General features: G+C 40.1%; 3 non-coding genes across 3 annotated transcripts; all 3 read left to right on the top strand.

Moving 5' to 3' along the window:
• Nucleotides 1-239: 239 nt before the first annotated feature.
• Nucleotides 240-401, top strand: LOC139700534 (U1 spliceosomal RNA). Its single transcript, XR_011703727.1, has one exon. It is a non-coding gene; the product is annotated as a U1 spliceosomal RNA (small nuclear RNA).
• A 6,507-nt stretch (nucleotides 402-6,908) lies between these two features.
• Nucleotides 6,909-7,070, top strand: LOC139700541 (U1 spliceosomal RNA). The gene has a single exon (XR_011703734.1). It is a non-coding gene; the product is annotated as a U1 spliceosomal RNA (small nuclear RNA).
• A 6,158-nt stretch (nucleotides 7,071-13,228) lies between these two features.
• LOC139700538 (U1 spliceosomal RNA) lies at nucleotides 13,229-13,390 on the top strand. Its single transcript, XR_011703732.1, has one exon. It is a non-coding gene; the product is annotated as a U1 spliceosomal RNA (small nuclear RNA).
• Nucleotides 13,391-14,639: the final 1,249 nt, after the last annotated feature.

Raw genomic sequence — 14,639 nt, forward strand, 5'->3', positions numbered from 1 at the left:
GAATATCTCTCTGTAATCTGACCGTCCTTAGGAACGCTTGCAGGCTTTTGGACAGGAAGACGAATATTACGAGTACGTATTGATGACGGTTTATCGTCGATATCTGGAAAAGGTCAATTAAGGTGAATGGATATATCTTTTGATCGTGCATATTGGAAGAATATTAGCTCATAATACAGCGGTCGTAATGGGCAAGAGTGCGAAAAACATACGGGTTTTTTGGAAACGCAAATTTAATCATACTTACCTGGCGTAGGGGCTACCGTGATCCTTAAGGCGGTTCCCCCAGGACGAGGCTTACCCATTGCACTCCGGGTAGGCTGACCCCTGCGATTGCCCCAAATGTGGGTAACTCGGGCGCGTAATTTTTGGTAGTAGGGACTGCGTTCGCGCCGTCCCTTCATGAACTCTTCCACTGGTAATCGATGCATTTTCGAAGTCATTCGATATGTTAATACGGAAATGGCTTCGTTGTAGAATCTATCGCGAGTGAAATCTTTAGTTGTTCCTCTTTTTTTTATTTCATCCCTGGAAATGTCAAGTGAGGTTTACACTATTTATTCGTTTTTCTGTTTTCCCTAGGCCTAGGATCGGAATGCGCTTTACGAATAGCGACCTTAAATTGCCAAGGTGTACTAAAATTTGAAAAATGTCCTTTCGATTGAACTCCTAACCAGTTTTTTAAAGGCGGTTTAGGGGAATTAGGCTTGGAACCACTTGGCAGGCGAAGAGAACAAGTACTTGCATGCAACAATATTCCATAACAAGTTACGTATGTTCAAATCATGCTGTAGTTATAATTTTTTCTTTAGTAATTTCAGATGTTTGCCATGGGCCCGTATCAACCTATCTACATCTACTTAATGCCCCGCAAGGGCGTGTGACGGGGGATGTTAGGGCACCACCCTTCATTAAGAAAAACAGCCGCAAATTTATACAACCCACATATAAAACTTGGTGTACATTCATGCAAAACCCCTTGCATCCCACACACGTGCAAAATACCAACTAAGATACAAATCTACACCTGCACCTACATCTACATCTACATAATACCCCGCAAGCCGCCGCAAGGGCGTGTGGCGGGGGGTGTTAGGTCACCAACCGTAAAAAAGAAAAATACCACATGCAAAAAAAAAACAACACGGAAAATTACACCCACAGCAGCGCACACACTCATGCAAAAATCCCTTCATCCAATACTCATGCAAACACATACACCGCAAAACAACTAAAAAACTGCACCCCATGATGCAGCACGAAAGACATTCTACAACACGGAAGCCAGGACACAACAAGCAAGAAATTGAAACATCACTACCACATGAAAATTGCACCCTCAGCAGCGCACACACTCGTGCAAGGGTCCCTTCATCCAATACTCATGCAATACTACAATAATACCTTACGTCTTATCACTGGTTATACCTATAGTCCATTTCGTTGTGCTTTAAGAAATTGTGATAATAATTAATACTTTTGAACTTTAACTTTTGTGGGCGTAGTTCATGGTTTGAAAATTTTGTTCCACTGTTATCTACATTTACATAGTACCCCGCAAGCCAGACTAATTGTTTGCTCCAGGCAGCTCGAGCACACCCTTTTCCTCTTTGCAGGTCCTCACGGGGATGCCACCCCTCCTTTGTACACAAAACTGCGATCCCTTAGGGAGGATCTCGGAATCCACAAACGGATCATAATTCTCTCGCTCCCTTTCCCGCAGCGGAGGGTTGGCCGTACGAGGCTCATGGTCTAGTGGCCTACCCTAGCGAGGAAGAAGAGGGGATGGGTGGCGGGCAACGTGGTTTGTTTTTCCTTGCCTTGCTGGTTTTGCCGAGTGCCTTGTCGCGAGACCAAGCCGCCGACTCATGTAGAAAGTATTGCCACCCTTGGGGCCTTCCATTCATTATGAAAGGTCCGTGTCTTCCTTTCGTCATGACAAGGACCGGACCAGACGCCGTGCCCATGTATTAGTAATCCTGAATCTACGTCTCACGCTGCCATCCTCCACGAGGTCGTGAAATAAGTATTGCTACGGATGAACTGTCGATTAAAGCAGTAGGAACACTTAATTGTAAGAAATGAACGCTGTTATTAAGAAAAGTACTTCAGCTTGATTGAGTGAAGTGAGTCAGCCTGATATTTTCATGCAATAGTGTGAAGTTTGTTAACCAGGACGTTAGCCTTGTATTTTTCTTACATAAGACCGGAATTACTATGGATTTTTCTCTAGATATTGGCATAGCATTTTAGTTTAGAAGATGCAGATGGCTGTTTGCATAATGCTTTTATTTTTGCCATGGTATTATTTTAGTTTCTGTTAAGATCTATTCTTAAAATTTGCGTCAGTGCTATTTGAAACAATTTCAAATCTCACTGCAACCTTCTTTGTTATCTTTACACCGCTGTTGACATTTCTGGCGCACCGTTTCGCTTCCTTGCTGTCAGATTTAAATTTGAAAGGAACGCACGTCTTGAACTTTAATATATTTAAGAAGTACTTCCCAGTGACCTCTGTATCGGAAGCCTTGGTTTTTATTGAAATTTGTAATTATATTTCGTAAATTTTCGCACAGTCCTTTAAAATTTGCCGTTTTAAGTAAGTTCGCTTAACGATTTTTCTTGTTTAATTCGCGAATTTAGTTTGAATCTCTACAAGAATACATTCGATGAGGGCATTCATTATGTCAATGTTCGTGATAATCTCGGGCGTAGGCGTCGGTAAGATGCCTGGGTAGTACTCTAGGTCCTTATACCCGAAGAAAAAAAAATGGAAAACATGATTTTGGGAAGATTTATATTTCAATATATATTTCCTTTTAGGTCGATGTAATTTTCCGCAGAGCTTCTCCAACTTCGTTTTTTCAAGTTTGGAAATAATGTCACTGGTTGACAAATCTGATGAATACGGTGGATGTTGTATTAATTCGTCGGTTTGGAATAAATGAATCTACAGATGTCGCTGGAGTAGCTGCGCTACTAATAATTGCTCGTTATCCATTAGAAATTAGTTTTGAAGAAGATTTAGTAATGTGTCAATACTTGGAAAGACTACTGGAGGAGATATATTGAACTGTAATAATGATTACATTACCGATCAAGAGATAGATTGGGAGAAGTTTTTTGACGTTTGTACGCATGATGCTTGAGCGATGGGCTTGTACCACGTGTCCAGAAAGTAACTACAAGAGCCATCAGCGGTCATTGCCAGCACTAGTGGCTGAAAACATTTCCACTTATTAAAAAAAATGTTATACGTGAAGCAGTACAGGTAATTAACTATGTAAATTCAAGAATACTTCAACCCAGATTATTTGAAATTTTGTGCGTTTGTGTTTAGTGGGCACGAAACGTTTTTATTATAGTTTGATTAGGTATACGTGTACTTAGGCAGGGCACTTGTACTCAGCCATTCATCCAAAATTTAAATGGATCTGCCTGCGGCAAAGCTCAAGTGAAAATAATGCGTCGTTTAACTTCGGCTTTGGCGTACGGTTTTTTCCTTAATTAAGGCTGTTGCCCTGACACCCCCCGTCACACGCCCTTGCGGCGGCTTGCGCGGTACTATGTAGATGTAGATTGTATAAATGTGAAATTACCCATTATCCACTTATGAAAATAACTAAGTCGATCCTAATCTACCAGCGGTATTTTTTGGGGGTATTTTCCTATCAATGCAGACGTCCTGGCAGATTTTTTTGCAGTAGCATCCTCAACTAATTTATTTATCAAATTATTTATTCAATATGAAATATGCACTGCTCCAGGCTCCGTATGATACTCGCCAGCACAATATGAATCCGGGTGGCGTCATATACAAGTAGTAACAAAAGATTTCATGGGCTCGCGAAGCCCCCTCCTACGAGAACTTCCACATTTTCTTTGAGTCCAGACTTCTCTGCATTCCGGTCGGCAGAGAAGGGTACCTAGCCCGGTAACGGACTTCCATCTAGAGATGTATAGAGAAGAAAACTTTTTAACGTTTCTCCAGGAGAAGAAAGTTACAGACTTGACCTCCAGAAGAGAATCTATGGGACAGCCTGCCAAAGAAACGAATGCGAAACACCTTGGCGGTGGATGTCGAATTTCATGTACATGAATATTCGGAATATATTATAATTTTTATCGCAGAGCACTTGCGACCCCTGCCCACATTCTGCATCTACTTAATACCCCGCAAGCCGCCGCAAGGGCGTGTGGTGGGGGGTGTTAGGACACCACCCGCAATTTACAAAGAAAATACAAAAAACCGCATGCAAAAGCCACAAATTATTTAACCACAAAAAAACTAGGCAAACATTCATGCAAGAACATTTGCACCCCACACACATGCAAACACTCTACTACCTTCTACTAAACGTGTATGTAAGTTGGTAAACTACCAACTAGCATACACGTGCACCTACAAGTATACCTAACATCTTTGCAATCTTTAACTTTGCTCCGACTTTTAAATGCAATGTTTTTAATATTTCTAAAGTGACTTCGGTTTCTTACTATTATGATTTCTGATTGTTCGTGGAAAGAATGAGTATTTGTATCTATCTCTCTTGGAAACTATCTCCCTTATTTTATCTTTGTGGTCTGATCTACCTAAGTAGTTTACCCAAAAAACTTACGGCATATTCCAAATGTAGAGCAAAATAACACCTCCCTTTAACTTTTTCATTACATTTCCCCACCACCCGTTTTATGAAGCCAAGTTTCTTTAAAGCTGATCCGCATATTGTCCTGATATGTGCTCCCCATGAAAAAGGCGTGGTGTTAGAACAACACCCAAATATTTAAGTTGATCGGCCGTAGTCAGTACTGAACCCTCTATTTTGTAGTTTATATCCTGTTCCTCGCTTCCTTTATTCCAAAATTTCAAAACTGCGCATTTATCTATATTAAACGTTAATCCCCATTTATTGCACCATTCCGAGATCTTGTCCAAGTCTCTAGAGAGTAGCTCGCCATCTAGTTGGCACCTTATTTCCCTGTATACCACCTTATCGTCAGCAAATAACCTCAGATTCCTACTAAAAGTTACTACATTATAGCTAAGGAAAAATTTACGTTTCCTTACCACTGCGCTCGCCATTCCGTCTATGGCGAACCAAACGCTACCTTTCTTGTAATGCATTAAAAAAATTTACGGTCCAGAATTAAAATCATTTCATTGTTTCGAGATAACGATAGAGCCTGTTGCGACTGTTAATTCATGGGATTTGAACAATACCAATTGCCAGACTTCATTTGAGTTGCACTACTTGTAAAACCTACAAGTGCAAAAATGTACCGATGCGAGATCGTCGAGGATCTCCTGGAAGTTGCTTCGCGAGTGACAGACTTGCGCTAAGAGATTATTTTCTCTCGGAGAGTGTCATATTTCTCTATCTCAGAGGAAAACAAATTACAGATATGGGTTTGGAGAATCAGCTGTTTTTCGGAGTTTCGGAAGCTCTTCTTAGTAGACAAGTGACAGACATGGGCCCCTGGTTATGAATACCAATGAATATGTGATTAGTGTATATTTGATATATTTGGTGCTATGACCAAGCACAGTTAGGTGAAGTTTTCTCGGAAAACTGCTGAAATGTAAAGAATTTGGCAACGCAATTAAATATTCATAGGTTTTTTAGGTGTATGGTTTTTGACGGGTTTTATAAAGCCATGCTTCACGATATAAATCAAGATCAGCTCGGAACTCACTCAATAGAGATATGAAAAGCGAGAAGGAACTAGTTGTATCCAAAATATTACAGCAGCTAGGCTGGGAATCACTCACGGAGCGAAGCCTAAATTACAGATTAAATCTCTTGCATAAATTGTAAGGAGGAGGAAATCAGTGATGTTGAAAATGTATTATTACCCCAATCGTACTACGGTATGAGAGATGAAGTCAACAAAATTAGGGAGATTATATGGTAAACAGATAGGTTTAAGATCATAATAATCATAATCAGGATCATGATAACGCTGTTCGAATGCGGTAGGGTCATGTTCGGTCAAGATTATTCTGGTGTTTATTCACCCCCTGCCACACTCCCTGGCGGTGGCTTGCAGGGTTTATATAATAAATAAATATAAGGAAGTTACGCATTCGAACACTCGTTGTATACATTTGGTAAGACATGACTGCACTGAATTTACGACCAAGAAATCCACTAACGTTGAATGAATTATTTATTAGCTGCAATTAATCAATGACATGAGTATTATAAAGCTATGCATTACGTCATCCCAATCACAATCACCACGGAACAGTTTAAAAACTCACTGGATGAAAGATGTGAAAGTTGAGAAGGAACTAGTTATTTTTTGTGAAAGTGGAACTTGACTGATGACAGTGGAACCAACATAAACAAATATCAGTGAGCAGCAATTTCGAACAACTTAATGTTGCAATACTCAATCCAGTTAGTGTCGCGTAAGAAATCCCTATATGATTCATTTTTGACGGGAAGGAAAAAATGAATTAGCTTCCTTCTTCAGCATACAGGTTTCAATCAGTTCGTGTTCTTCTTCGGCATTAAATTAAGAAAAATGTAATTGGCATTTTGAGGAATTTTAATTAATTAATCTTAAGTAATTGTATTTGAACTGTTATTATGCTTATCATTTAAATGAGTGTCTGAAAAGGAAACGTCGGCGAGCGGAAATCCGCGAATTGAGTGCTGAAGTTGTGACTTAGTCTCAGTAATCTGACCGTGCGTAGGAGCATAAACACGTATTTTGATAGAAATAGGAATACAACGATTAAGTCTTGATGACGGTTTATCGTTGATATTTGAAAAAAGGCAATTAAGATGAATGCATTTATCTTTTGATCGGGCATATTGGAAACACCTTAGCTCGTAATACAGCGGTCGAAATGGGCAAGAGTGCGAAAAACATAGCGGTTGTTTGGAAATGCAAGTGTAATCATACTTACCTGGCGTAGGGGCTACCGTGATCCTTAAGGCGGTTCCCCCAGGACGAGGCTTGCCCATTGCACTCCGGGTAGGCTGACCCCTGCGATTGCCCCAAATGTGGGTAACTCGGGCGCGTAATTTTTGGTAGTAGGGACTGCGTTCGCGCCGTCCCTTCATGAACTCTTCCACTGGTAGTCGATACAGTTTCGCAGTCATTTGGTATGTCTATACGGAGATGGCTTCGTTGCAGAATATATTGCGAGTGAATTGCTATTATCTTTAGTTGTTCCTCTTTTTTATTTTATTTCTGGAAATGTCACCATGTCTTCTGAGGCTTACACTATTTATTCGTTTTTCGATACACTTTCGCTGGAAAGTGGTAGGCTTCTTAAGTTGTTCTTTTGTGCTCTCGTATATGCGTCCATCGATTCAGCGACTGAACATTTTCAGTTCATGATTTGAAATGCCTTCGCACAGTTTGATAGTGTCAACGTTCATCGCTTCCACCAGCAGCCTCGGAAGATTTTCTTCCAAGGTTGCTCATGTCTGCCAACGGCAGAGCATGTTAGAGGTGGGCGTAATTTTTGGTAGTAGGGACTGCGTTCGCGCCGTCCCTTAATTAACTATTCCACTGGTAATCGATGCATTTTCGCAGTCATTCGTTAGGTTTATTCGGAAATGGCTTCGTTGTAGAATCTATCGCGAGTGAAATCTTTAGTTGTTCCTCTTTTTTTATTTCATCCCTGGTCAAATGTCATTATGTCCTATGAGGTTTACACAATTTATTCGTTTTTCTGTTTTCCCTAGACTCGGATGGGAATGCGCTCTACGCATTGCGATCTTAAATTGTGGAAGTTTATTCAAATTTGGAAAACATTCAAACGATTGAACTACTGCAATGGCGCAACGGTTTTTCAAATAGCTGGGCAACATGACATTGTAATGTAAGCATTTGAGGTTGAACAGCCACAGCACTACTATTTTATTGTGTACTCTGTTGTAAACCTTATTCTAAATACCAAATCCGTTAAACAACGTGTAGGAAGGAACGCCGTTCCTCAAAGGGGTGCCATTACAAATAACCTTATTTTTCAATCATAAATAGATCCATTGAAATTTTGGAGGTGATAATTGAGAACAATTTTTCAAACGTATGAGTCTATAAGGACGACGAAATTAATGTATGGTTTTTCGCGTTTCAGCATAAACCTAAGAATCCATGTTCAATGCAATAACGGACTAATATAGACGAATTTCTTGGACATATTTCTGGTTAGCGTGCGTTGTTAGTATACTGACACCGGGTTTTATATCCCAGAGATATTGTGATTAGGAGGACGGGTTCATCATTGTTGTGAAATTGGAGATAGGAAAGATGTGCATGCAAATATTATACATTTCCATATATATTTCTCTTGAGATTTTCATATGTCCAATGGCCAATCGTGAGAGAACCTTAGGGTTAGTGCTTCCGATGGAGACTATATTTTTCTTAGTCTAAATGCTTCTTCAATCATATTGGCGATGCCTCTCAACCTCCTCGACCACCAAGCGGATTTCTTTGTGGATGGCAACGGATTGGCATATGTTGTTGGAACTAATGTGCGACTTCCCCGGTGGCGTCTCTAGTGCACGGAGTGGCCGATGTTGGTAGCTGTTCGTACCGGCATTGTGGCGGAGACCGGAAGTAGGGGAACGACCGAGTAAGAATATTGACATATCCAAGGTCGGACGACGTGCGAGGTGGCTTCCCTTGTGAAGCCGCCAATTTCGAATACCACCATAGAAGTCTCACAGTGTCGCTTGATTGCTCCTTGGCAACATTCGTATATGCGAACCGCCATGATGACTTGATTGCGAAAGACCATAAACATTAATACATGCCTCCATCATAAAAATAAGGCGTTATATAAGCGTTTTTTCAATTCTTAGGGGCATTGTAAGGCATTTGTTGAATAGCATTACGAGACGCGGGGCTGATATTTGGAGCTAAATATTTTGATACTCTAAACGGTGTATTTTCGGGAACCGGATATTTGTTGGGCTTAATGTCTTTGAGCAATTCGATAATGTCTTGTTCATCCGCTGTAATGTTAGCCATGAGTCCAGTGTATGTTGTATCTGGGAAATCCTCGGTGGCAACATCGCTCGTGGAGATGCTGTTAAAAAATTAATTTGGAATATTAGCTTTTCCATCTCTGTCAGTGTGAGCGATATTATTACAATCCCTTAAGCAAGCCTGTTTGCTCACCCCCTTTTACATTCCTAACATCCATATGTACGCTTTAGGGTCACTGCCCAGATCCTAAGGCTCACAGACCCAAAACATTACTGCCCGAAATGGGGAGAATGTTGAAGGAATCGTCAAAATGATACCTGAAGAAGCAGTTGGTGAGTAGGACCTACTCCATAAAATCCTATGTGTATTCCGAAGAGGTGGATCCACCGCAGCCGCTGCGAAGAAACTGCTGCTAGAAATCAAAAATCCTAAATGTTAGTACAAGGTGGCCTTTTTCATAGGCTACGAAGCAGGATTTTTCCCCTTATGGCGGACCAATTGCACAAACCAACTGAAAAGTTATATAATCGCGGGACCAATAGTAGAACTTGCAAAAAATCATTTCTTGAACAGAACAACTAAAATAAAACTACATAGCTTGGAAGCCTAAAAAAAACATAACGAAAGGGGCACCATAGGGATCCATACTCGGTCCTTTTCTTTGGAACATCGCCATGAACGATTTGCTGAATCAACCCCTTCCTGGGCAGATGTTGCAGCTGCAGATGAATGGCCAGTGATCACAATGCCTGCAAATTCCAGGAGAGAAATAGGAAACATTGCAAAGGAATAGAGCCATCGGTGGAGACATGAAGGACGAAAGTAAAATTAAAAATTTCTGTTTATAAGAGGAATTACGTTGTCTTCGGGAAAAAATTGTTCCGAAACCCAACTATAAAACTCTGTGGTCAAAACATCAGAAGAGCCTCCACATTTAGATACCCGGTGAATGTGTTGACAGGCGCTTACATTCCAGGAACACGGAAATAACGCAGCATGCAAGGTCAAGAAAATATTTTACAACCTAAGTCTATGCAGAAACAGAATTGGGATTACCAGAAATAGCTTAGTAACTACAGACAACGTAGTCACCATCCCGAAATTGGCATACGGCTTTGAGGTGTGGGGAAAGAGGTTAAATTACAGCAGAATCCGGAGGAAACTGGAGTCTCAAAAGATCCGGGAGCTACAATACGGTCTGAAATGGAGCTCTACCAATAATAACTGGGACACAGCCGACAACATTCTCAATAGACCCAAATTTTATAGGCAGAAATGATCACAAATTTAAGATAAAATGCCGGGCACAGAGGACAAATAAAAAAAAATTTTCTTTTCTAAATAGAACAATTGTTGAGTGGAACACCTTACCTGCAAAAATATTCGAGCCCTTTCCTAACAGAGTGTATACTTTTAAGAATAGATGTAAGGCATATATGTAAAAATTTGATTTATGTGTGGTGTATGGTATTATATGTTATAGCTTAATTTTTTTTATGTATCTTTTTTTTTCTTGCTGATTGGTTGTAAATGGGATGAGGATTCACTTGTTTTGTTAAAGAGATCTGTGTTTGTCTGGTTTTATGTATTATATTTTGCAATTATTTGGGACTTGTGTGCCACCTGACAATGTCTATTAGCACATGTGTATTTATAATAATAATAATAATAGAGGAAGGAAGAATCAAGTCGCGGATAAGGCAGTTGGAAGAGGCTACTCTTGGAGTTATAACTTCGTCTCCAACTGAGAAATGTAGCAGGAATATGAAGGTATAATTTTTAAGAGCGCATCTCCTGGAGAAATGGGAAGAGGAATGGGAAACATGAGAAGAGGGGAAAGCAACCAGACAATTCCTACCTAGTGTGAGGGAAAGAGTGAAGATTACTTTAAAACGCAAAGCGTCACCGATATGCTCATGGATTTGAGGTGGGAATCATTGGCTGAGAGACGATTCAATGCAAGATTGAAATTATTAAATAAATTTAGATCCGCATGTTTCAGCACCGAGGTCTCGCAAATTATTCGTACTCCTACATACATTGGTCGCTTGGATCATGCATATAAAATTCGGGAAATAGATGCCAGAACTAGCCGACTCAAGGACTCCTTCTTCCCACGGACAATACGGGATAGCAACTGCAGGGTTATAGATAGCAAAAATTCCACTTGCCACCCTCGGCGTCTAAAAAATAATTAGTTCTATTTAAATGCATGCTCTTCCACTAACCTTATGTGTTTTGCTATAATAACCCATTCTTTCCGAATGACCTCATTCGTGTTCCGTTCATCTGTTTTTAAGTTTCCCTTTCAATCTCTCGTCCCTCTCCGCGGGGGAAATTCCTGCTACCTGCAACGTTGGGTCGCATTCCTTGCCTTTTACAGACTCTTTGGGGGTGGAGTGTTTCGTGTTACATTTTCATGTGGTAGTGATGTTTCAATTTCTTGCTTGTTGTGTCCTGGCTTCCGTGTTGTAGGATGGCTTTCGTGCTGCATCACGGGGTGCAGTTTTTTAAGTTGTTTTGCGGTATATGTTTGCATGAGTATTGGATGAAGGGATTTTTGCATGAGTGTGCGCGCTGCTGTGGGTGTAATTTTCCGTGTTGTTTTTTTTTGCATGTGGTATTTTCCCTTTTTACGGTTGGTGACCTAACACCCCCCGCCACACGCCCTTGCGGCGACTTGCGGGGTATTATGTAGATGTAGAAAACTTACAAAGAAATAATGCAAATTTTAACAGAACACTGGGAGTTCAGATTATACCTCAAGAAAATGGGGAGAAAAGGAGGAGACGTGTAAAGGAGGATCCTCCATGATGGAGGATAATTCGGCAATACAGAAAGAGTCCTCTATTGCCCAATCTATGCCAAGGAAAGACACTAACTGGAAGCTATCGTTGGATATCTGTATAACGTCCAATAAATTAGGAATCACCTATACGAGAAACCGATTAGGAAAATATCGAATAGATTTATCCACAAAATATAAAGTGGGAACGGGGAGAACGACGGAAAGGAAGGAAATATGCCATATATTGTAAAAATTAACGAAATTGTATTGTGGGTTAAAATATATGGTACCAAAAAGAATCGAGTAAATAACTTGCCCGGTTCTTGACGAACTGACCACATTTTCCAAATACTCGCGTAGTACTTCAAGTTTAAAGTCTCGTAAAGCTTTAAAGTCTCGTAAAGCGCTTCATAGTTGCGATTTGGTGGCGAATTGAGAAGATCTTAACTTGTCCATTAAATGTTTATTCACCGAGGAGGATATTTTCTCGCCTCCTTTCTTGACTCTTTGAGAGTAACATTCTCTGCTTTGGATGGGCGTTCCTAACGTCGTTATGGTACCACCTGGGGCCGCGATTTGTTCTAACATATTTTATAGGGATGAAGTCTGTGATGCAGTTTTGCATAATGTTTACAAATTTTGTCCATGCTTCTTCCACGTTGGCATGACTTGGCGCGGTGTTTCTTAGTCTGCTTTATGATAGTTACAACTTTTTCGTTTCGGCTGCATGTTTGAGGTGGGCCGAATGATTGAATTTACTGAATTGAATCGCCTCACTTGTTCGTGTGAGAAATTCATTTGAAGCACATTGGACATTTAATTTTTAAAATGTAATAGATAGATATCTTTTTTTAAAATATGTAATAGCCAACTTACTGTGCCAAAAACTATGAACTTTAAAACATGTAAAATACATTAAATGCTCGAGGTCCGCTCTCTGCAGTTGAATACAAGAATAGATAGTTTATTTTATTTTGAATGACACCCGTACTTATGTGTACATGATGTATTTATCGCTGTATATCGCTGAGTAATCGCTGTATTTGTTGTCCCATGTTGGTTTACTTTTCGAAGCGTTTTCCTGTTGATATTGTTACAAAATTCATTAGTAGCTGCAGAATTAAATCTATGAAGCAACTTATTTTGAAAATTAATGGAATCTCTTTCCCATATGCTACACTGTAATGCTGTACGTCCGATGATCCGTCGGCCGCCACCAGTGAGCGAACTCAGCGTGAGAGTAATGTGGTTTGCATTCATAAGCTGGCCGTGCGATGGGAAACATGGACGTGTTTCGGTTGAAATAGGAGTAATGCGGGTCTATTGTGATGACGGTTATTTGTATAAATATAAAAAACCAAAATTTTAATGAAGATGCTTGTGTTTAGTTTAGGAGCATCTCAATTTTATTGTCTTATATTGTAGAAATCGAAGCAGGTAATAGAGCCAACATCTCTTGGGGGGTATTGGACTATTCCTATATTCATACTTACCTGGCGTAGGGGCTACCGTGATCCTTAAGGCGGTTCCCCCAGGACGAGGCTTACCCATTGCACTCCGGGTAGGCTGACCCCTGCGATTGCCCCAAATGTGGGTAACTCGGGCGCGTAATTTTTGGTAGTAGGGACTGCGTTCGCGCCGTCCCTTAATTATCTCTTCCGCTAATAAATTGCATGGCTGTTCTGTTCATTGATACGGGGTCCTCAAAGTTGGCTAGTCTGGAGTTCTACGCTTCCGTAAACAATTGGTCACGTCCGCTGATGGCGGTGGGCCGAATGATGTACTGAATTCAAACGCCTCACTAGTTCGTGTGAGAAATTCATTTGAGGAAAATTGGGCATTTAATTTTTAAAATGTGCGCATTCTCCAATTAGGTATTTTCGTAATAAAGTCCGTCCTCCGATCTCCACCGCTCCTCTCAGGGCTGTTGATAATAATATTTTTCCATGCCTGGTTTACTGAATAAGTAAAATTGGAATCTATATTAATAACCATTATTTTGTAATTTACGTGGAATCAGGTGATATTAATGATAGAAAGATATTATAAATTAATGCCAAATTGAAACATATTCAACAGAGCAATGCTATTTCAGATTATAGTGCAGGTCGATTAGTGGGTCTCTGAAGGCTTCTTCTGCCGTACTGTAGCGTTTAATGAATTGAGGTTCAGTACAGCTAGCCAGGGATTCAATGTTAATACAAAGACGATCCTCGTTAAAAATTCATTGAGCCATTATGTGAAGAGAATGTTATCTTCATTGGTATTATATTGCCGAGGTTGACAAAACAAAGTCGCATTATATGATTTACTTATTCAAAGCGCAGGCGCAGATAGAAAACTTAATCCACTGATGTCGACGGTGAAATTTTCCTAAAATCCTTTTCCATTTGCAGAAAAGTCTCTTAATTGTAGTTGAAAATTGTTGGGTCATCAGAGCTGACGTAATTTCGGGTAATGGTTTGGAAAGCGGTAGGTGGTCAATTAAAATTCCTCAATCCGAAAATTATTATTATGATGCTCTTAAGCTGGCATTTGTAATATCCACAGCTGGTAGTGGCTTCGTTATTGAATCTATCTCCAAGTATTCTATTTGTCTATGTTTATTTGTCACAAGTATACTATTCTTTCTCTTAAGTTGTTCAATTAAAAGTCCTCAATCCAAAGGAATGTATGTATGTGCATTTTACAGACCGCCAGTCGACAGAGACAACTCAATACTAGAAATCGATCCGCAAATCAAAGGTTTATCTCAACACAATGATCGCGACGTTATAATCTGTGATTTCTACGTCCCATTTATTGTCTGGAGCATTCGAAGGCACAGTTTTAAAATGGGTGGTAAAGACAAAGACATCTGCGAATCGCCATTGAATTCTTTTACGTCGAACTTTGA

The sequence above is a fragment of the Hetaerina americana genome, unplaced genomic scaffold (assembly GCF_022747635.1).
Source record: "Hetaerina americana unplaced genomic scaffold, ioHetAmer1.1.p SCAF_104, whole genome shotgun sequence".
Taxonomy (NCBI): Eukaryota; Metazoa; Arthropoda; class Insecta; order Odonata; family Calopterygidae; genus Hetaerina; species Hetaerina americana.